Here is an 8137-nt window from a genome sequence, read left to right on the forward strand (position 1 = left end):
ACACTAGAGAGAATTGCTCATAAACACTATGGAAGACTTAACCATTGACAGCTGTACAGGAGAAAGCATGGAAACATACATATGTTAAGCAAGCCAACTGGAGAAGTAAATATTTGACACAAATACTCTCTTTAGTATGGGTAAATACCAAAACCCAGAGGGCTAGGGGAGCTACACAGATCAGGAATATCTAGTTCACGGCAGTAAAATGTAAACGATCAGGAAATGCTCTTTGTAAAGTTAAGTTTCTCTAAACTGGTGGTGGCACACACCTTTAATCCCAGCACTGGGGAGGCGGAGGCAGGTGGATCTCTTGAGTTTGAAGCCAGCCTAGATCTACAGACCAAGTTCCAAGACAGCCAGGGCTACACAGAGAAACCCTGTCTTGAAACAACTCCCCTCCCCAGGAAAACAAACAAACCAGAGCTTTTCTTACATTGTTGTGGGAGTTAATAGGCTTTCTGGAGAGCAAATGTCTCTAGAAACTTTGTATCTCCTAAGGAGCTCTGCCTCTAGCAGTCTTGCTTCAAGAAGAGCCCCCCCACACACACACACACAAACGTGTTCAGGGTGGGTGTAGAAAGGGTCATCACTTAGAAGTCCTCGTGATCCATCCATGCTTGGGAAACTCAGCAGCCATTCAACATTTAGTTTCTGAAGAATTTAAAAAAACATGGGGAAATCCTCATGGTCAAATGAAGAGAAAAAAAATAAAGCAAGATCAGATTGGTATTCAAAAGATGTTTTTAGGGTTGGGGAAACAGCTTATGGGTTAAGAACACTAGCTACTCTTTCAGAGGATCCAGGTTCGATTCCCAGCAACCACAGGGAGACTCAGAACTGTCTGTAACTCTAGTCCCAAGGGATGTGATGCCTTATAAGCATACATAAAATACACGTTATGGGCGGGAAAGATGGTTCAGTGGTTAAGAGCACTGGCTGCTCTTCTGGGTTCAATTCCCAGAATCCACATGACAGCTCAGGACTGTCTGTAACTCCAGTTTTAGTGGAAGCAACACCCTCACACAGACATACATGCAGGCAAAACACCGATTCTCATAAAATAAAAATAAATAAAAATTTAAAAGTCCTACTTTAAAAAAATAAAAATAAAAATACACATTACATATCTACATATATGTGCGGAGGATTGGATGAGGATATGTGTGCATGCATGTTTGGAGAAAAGGGCTGAAGAAACACGCCAAAATGTAAAAAATTGTATTATCTTAGTAGAAAGATTATGCTTTTAGTTTTCATTTTACACTTTCAATTTAAAGCAAAGCTGAACTAAACCCTGGCCATGTGTTACATTTGTAGTCTACCCCAGCGTCACTCATCACAGAGACCAGGCTAGGACCATGCACGAAAGCAGTCGGAGCTCAGCTTCTCTGTCTGCCTCTGCCTTTTTGCAGCATAAGGCTGCGGGCAGATTGCTGCACCGTAGGGTCAGTTAACTTCCTCATCATCAAGAGAGCGCTGATGATAAACCTCTCTCCTAGGGCTTCGGGGGGGCAGTGTGGGTGGCGCGTGCCAAGCATCACCCGCTGTCTAGAACAAAGTAATTGTCGGTTGTGCCAGCCATTACCTCCGGCTCCTAAGGGTTAGGTCTGTCCCCTGTTGATGGTTACTGTCCTGAGATGGTCAGGGTCCTGCTGTCGACGACAACTTCCTTGTAGGTGGTTGCCACATTTTTTATAAAAACTATAAAATAACATCCTAGCTGCCTTTCATTTCTTTGATATCTCCTTTCCCTCCCCCTTCCTTCTCCACATTTTGGAACAGGATTGTGTGTTAGTCACCTGACAGAGCTGATGGGCTCATCACCTCAGCAAGAATTTCCCACACTTTGCCAGGAACTGAAGAGAGGTAGGAAGCAGGGAGGAGGGGAGAGGAGGGGAGAAGAGGGAAGGGAAGGGGAAAGGAGGAAAGGACAGCGGAGGGGAGCCGAAAGGAGAGAAGGGGAGGGGAGGGAAGGGCCTAGAGGGGAGAGAGTGTATGTGTGTGTGTGTGTGTGTGTGTGTGTGTGTGTGTGTGTATTCATGTTATAGATATAATGGCAGTATGATGTGGTAACCGTGTGACCTTGCCGTGTGCCATAGGTCCTGCACCTCTTCTTGCTGACCATGGGATAAACCTCACACAAGTACATTACTGTAAGGATGGAAGGAGGCCCCTACATTTGAACTGTGGTGGTATGCAGTCTCTTCACAGCTCTACTGAGGTCTGCCTTCAATTTCATAATTTCCAGCTTTGTGTAGGGAATCCAACCTTTAAAAAGACAACATCCACATTAGCAAATCCAACCCAACATCTACGTCAACCCAGCATCCACATCAACACATCCAACCCAACATCCACATCAACACATCCAACACAGCATCCACATCAACACATCCAACCCAGCATCCACATTAACACATCCAACACAGCATCCACATTGACTTGTCCCTTGACTGTCTATGACACACTTCCTGTCACTGGGGCACTTTTACTGGATATTTACAGGTTGGAGTTCTGCAAGTCTTGTGTGTTTTTAACTGTGTGTGGTTTGTCCTGTGGACTGCGCCTGTTTTCACCTATGTCCTCAACACCTGGCCCACCCCCGAGAGTGGTGTCAGTCCAAAATTCTGATCATACAGATACATGTATACACACTATGCAGATGGGATGGGAAGTATGGAGCACAACTAGCTTCCAAGTGCTTTTCCAGTCAAGAATCCCTCAGCATTTCTTAAGGTTGTTAGATTTGAGATAAAGGGCCATAGAAAGCAAGACTAGGAGGACCAGAGAAGTCATCTTGCTTGTTTATTCTCTGACTCTATAGCCAATGGCTAACCATGCCTGAGCACCAAGGTTCCCTTTTCCTGACGTTCATGTATATCATCCACCCTGTCAGCTTCTCTAAGAGCTCATAGCATCCTGTTGGATTCCGGAAACACTCCTCTTCCTCAGAGTCTCTTTGGTTACCTTTGCAGAGTTTAAGGAAAGTTTGCCCTTGGACACACAAACCTTTGTCCTTGGTTCAGAGTAATCTGGCACTGTGAAAGAAGGGTCCTGGGCTTCTCTTCTGAGAATATGAGCATCATTGCCACCAAACCTGGCTTCTGAGAAGCATGAGAGGAGAGCTCCCAGGGTTAGGGTAGAAACGTCCAAGATGACTAAATTAAAGGGGATACCTCTGACGTTTCCCTGGGAACCTGTAAACTTCTGTGTCTCACTCTGACGGAGGATGCAATCAAAGGACAGCTCAGAAAAAGCTCTTGAACTTGGGAGACAGAAGTGACCCCCCTGTGCCTGCAGCAGCGTCGGCACTGACGAGGAAGGGGGTCTTACCATTTTCGAAGCAGATCTTGGATGTTAGCGAGAAGTGGATGACAGTGGGTATGCTGCTCACCTGGGTGGTCTGGTGGGATGCCTGGGTGTTACTGGGTAAAGCTAGACGTGGGGGAAACAGAGAGATATTAGGAGGAGCTGGTGAGAAGCAGAAGATGAAGACCCCCACTCTAGAGCATCAACAAATATCCCTTTATAAAGGCAAAGGGGAAAACTTCCAGGTTGTTAGGATGAGGCATTTAATTTTAATTGGACTTGCTAATTAGGCGAGCCAAATGGGGCTTTTGACTGCTGGGCTTCCATACTTTGATAGCAGGACCTTCATAGCTTCAGGAGGAGGAAGTGGCCAAGTAAGGGAAAGGACCTTGGTGGCTAGCTTTAGGAATGTAATCTGGTAGTTTTTAGGCAGGGGGAACTGGGGAGAAGGGCAAGGCCTGACAGAGCCATGGCCGCCACACTCAAGCTGGTCAGAGTCCCTTTGAACCCTATCTCAAAAAAAGTAGACTAACAAAAAGCCAAAACCACCAACAAAAAAGTACCTGTTAAATTTACTGAGCCCTGACACTAATATGTCTCTGAGTTCATCCATGTGACATTCATAGGGTGCTGTAGGGTAAGTTTCCTATAGATTGATCATGCTATACAGAAGATCCTTAAGCAGGAAGGTAAAGAACCCAAAAGAGCTTCAGGAGTTTCCTAAAGCTGAGCAGATTCACTAGAGTAAGCAATAGAAGCTGAGACTCCCTCTCTGGCAACACAGCTGCCAAAAAGACTCTAAGACCAGACCGGTTGGCTGGAAGAAGCAGAAAGCCGCTGAGCGGCCTGGAAGAGGTTTTAGACTAACTGGGGCTCCAGGAAAGGCCACTCCCCAGCCTGGTGAGCAGCCTGCAGGCTGTGTGCAGTGTGCTCCAGGTTCCCAGCTTTGTGAACTGTCAACCATGCTGGAGTGGTCCTTGGGGATGCAGCTGTCTTTGAGTCATTTCTGCTCCTGTAAGTAACCCCCCTGACCCATATTCCTATAAGTAACCCCAATAGAAGTCATGAGCCACCAAATTGGGCTTTGGTGGTATCCGTACTTCAGTCTCTTGTGGACTCCCTATCTGGGGTGAGTAGATGTGTGTGTTGTGTCTCCCCAGGAAAAGTTTTATCACACAGCAGGTTCCAGAAGCCAGATCTGCTGAGCCGGTGGCACACCCCTGTAATCCCAGCACTTAGAAGATAGAGACAGAAGGATCAAAAGTCTACAGCCCTGGGATTCTAAGTGTGAGCCATCTTGTCCAGCTTCCAATATTTCCCCAGCATTTCCAACTGTCTGGTTTGTTTTTTTTATAAGCCAGAGCGTGTGAGGCAGTTTTTAAACATAATTCCTCTAGTTCCTAGTTATTTGACGGCAGACTTCACTGTTTTATAAATATCCTAAACACACACACACACACATACACACCCCAGGCAGGGCTTTTGGGCATAGACCAGCACTCTGAAAAACAGAGGCAGGCAGATCTCTGTGAGTTTGAGGACAAGAGTACAGGAAGTTCCCAGACCAGCCACTGTTACATAGTGGGACCCCGTCTCAAACAACAAAGACACACACACACACACACACACACACGCCCATTGCCTCCTAGAACACCACTGTACAGAGCTCTTCCTGCTAATGAAAACATTTTAAACATTCACTGACTGAAAAGCAGCCACTAGCCAACATGACTTCATTCCTGAGTACCTGGAACGTGACTAGTGAGACTGAAAAACTTAAATTTCAACTTATTTTTTTATGAGTTCAAATGTAGATAGTCACACATGGCTAATATTTACCATGCTGGACAGTGCAGTCCTAGAAGTTGGGAGTGAGAGAATGGGATTCCTCACAAAGAAAATAAATTTTTTTTTGAGACAGGATCTCACTTTGATCTCAGGCTGGCCTTGAACTCACAACAGTCATCCTGCCTTGGGCTCAGAAGTGCTGAGATCACGGGGCTCTTCAGTAACTCTGTTAGTAACATACGTTATCCCTAAATTTTGTTTCGTAAATGAACATCTGATTCTTAATTCAGTGCTCTATTGGTTGCTGTAAGGGGCGCCCAGGGAGAAGCCTACCGAGTGCTCTAACACCGTTTCCTGCTTCTTTCTCCTGGTAGTCATTAAGTTAGTCGCTAGGATGATTGTTACAGAATCGATGACACTATTACAATACTTCATCCATCTCTCATCTAATGGTCATAAACGCAACCAGTAACTTCAGCTTACATGCTTTTTCTGAAGGTTTGCCAAGCACCTCCTGAGAGGACTTTCTCGCTTTAACCAGTGGACTTTCCTCTTGTGGGTGTTCCTTTGCATCTGGGTTGACTTTGCCCTCCTTGAACTGGAAGCTGGTCATAGAGGTGGACCCCGCTCCCGCATCCCTGTCTCGTCCCAGCGTTTTCTCTGAGGGTTCGTCCTTAAAAGAGTCTTCAATCAGGTCTTGCCAGCTGTAAGTCATGAGGTTGAGGAGTCCCACAGGGAAAGCCGTGCCATCCTGGGCATACTTCTTCAATGTCTTCTCGAGTTCGTAGAGTATTTCAGAAGCAATGAGTTTGTACTCTTCAAAGAGGGTCTTATACAGGTACGTTTTGGAGAATTTGGAATCTGAGGGACTCTTGGGAGTACTAGGAGGTTCTGAGATGATGGGAGTGAGGGACTTGTCTTCTTCCGCAGGTAGAGCTGTGTTCTCTTGGGCATCCTGCGGTTCTGGTTCTGTCGATGGCTCAATTTCGTGACTGTAAAGGACACGTGCAAGTATTAGAACGATCTTACATGCTTTAGCCTGTTTGTTTGAAGTCTAGACATCCATCTTGAAATATATAACACCTGAGGCTAGAGAGATGGCTCAGAGGTTAAGAGCACTGGCTGCTCTTCCAGAGGTCCTGAGTTCAAATTCCCAGTACCCACATGGTGACTCACAACCATCTATAGTGAGATCTGGTGCCCTCTCCTGGTGTGCATGTGTATGTGCCAGGAGAACGGTAAATACATAATAAATAAATAAATAAATAAATAAATAAATAAATCTTTAAAACATGTATAACACCTTTTATAAAGTGGCTTACTAAAACTTTGCTATTGTCAGGAAAAAAAAAGTTGTAGAAGAATGCTTGATAGGTGTGGTGGTTTGGAAGGAAATGGCCCCCATGGGACCATGGAGGTGTGGCTTTGTTGGAGGAAGTTGTGATGGGGGAGGGCTCTATGCTCAAGCCGTGCCCAGGGGTGGCACACAACCTCCTTCTGCTGCATGCAGATCAAGATGTAGAACTCTCAGCTCCTTCTCCAGCAGCACGTCTGCCTGCATGCTGCCTTGACGATAATGGACTAAACCTCTGAAACTGTAAGCCAGCTTCAACTAAATGTTTTTCCTTTGTAAGAGTTGCTGTGGACGGGCGGTGGTGGCGCACACCTTTAATCCCAGCACTCGGGAGGCAGAGGCAGGCGGATCTCTGTGAGTTCGAGGCCAGCCTGGACTACAAGAGCTAGTTCCAGGACAGGAACCAAAAGCTACGGAGAAACCCTGTCTCGAAAATCAAAAAAAAAGAGTTGCTGTGGTCGTGGTGTCTCTGCACAGCAATAGAAACCCTAACTAAAGACAGAAGGGAATGAAATTTAGTAACAAATGCCTACACCCCCACAGTGAGCTATTCAGAAGAAGGCTATCATAACACTATATTACAAGTTTGCATAATTGTACCTGTAAAATGACTGCAAATATATGATTTGTCTGTGTAGGTATATGTAAGGATACAGCATATTTGGTAGAAAAAAGACTAAGCAAGTGCCCACCAAAAAGTGAATTGGGGAATTATGGAATCATCTCATCTTTCCTTCTTTAGACTTGGTCTCCAAATAATAATAATAATAACAACAACAACAACAACAAAATTTTCTTTTTATACTTCTCAAACATTTTACATAAAATATGTATATTTATACAGCATGACTATAAACTGTGTTTTGTTTATTCATTTGTTTAATTACAAGATACTACAGAGACCACTTTCTCCAAAAAATGTTCCCTGAAATTTTTTTTGTATGGGGGTTTAGGGGTGTTCAAACCAGGACCTCAACTATACTGCATAAATGCCATATCACTGAAGCACACCTCCAGCTCCCGAATGTCTTACTCAACTTCAGATATGTTGTATTATTCCTCTGTCTGTCCTACACACTTCGATTGTATATTAGTATAGTCTACAACTAATATAGTATATATTAGTTGACATGTAGACGCTGTGCACACTTAAGTGGCCTTCTAGCACTTATATGGTGTCATTTATACAATGTGTGATTATTGGGTGTTTATCGTTTCTTTGTATTAGAAACATTCAAACTCTTGGGAGGAGTATGAGGATGGTGGAAGGTAGGGATGGGAAGAGGTGTGTATCACAGCAGGCTGGGAGGAAGAACTTATATGGCTGAGACAATTCATTTATTTTTAGTATTTAAGTGTGTGTGTGTGTGTGTGTGTGTGTGTGTGCCACCACCGCCCGGCCAGCTCACTGGTTAAGTAAGAATCCAGGTTCTTTTCTGAGCAGCTACCAACCATCTCTAACTCTAGTTCAAAGTATCTACCACCCGCTTCCAGCCCCCATGGGTACTGGATACTTGAGGAGCACAGATACAAGCAGGCAAACGCTTAGACACGTAAAGCAAAAACAAATAAATCTTTAGGAAAATGAATTTTAAACATTTTTAAAAAGCTTTAGAGACCTAACAGAAACAGTGGAGAAGTGCTATCCAATGTCTGGGAGAAGATGGCAATCCAAAAAGAAAA

This window comes from Alexandromys fortis, unplaced genomic scaffold, assembly GCF_014885135.2.
Source record: "Alexandromys fortis isolate MF-2015 unplaced genomic scaffold, M_Fortis_MF-2015_v1.1 scaffold_50, whole genome shotgun sequence".
Lineage (NCBI taxonomy): Eukaryota > Metazoa > Chordata > Mammalia > Rodentia > Cricetidae > Alexandromys > Alexandromys fortis.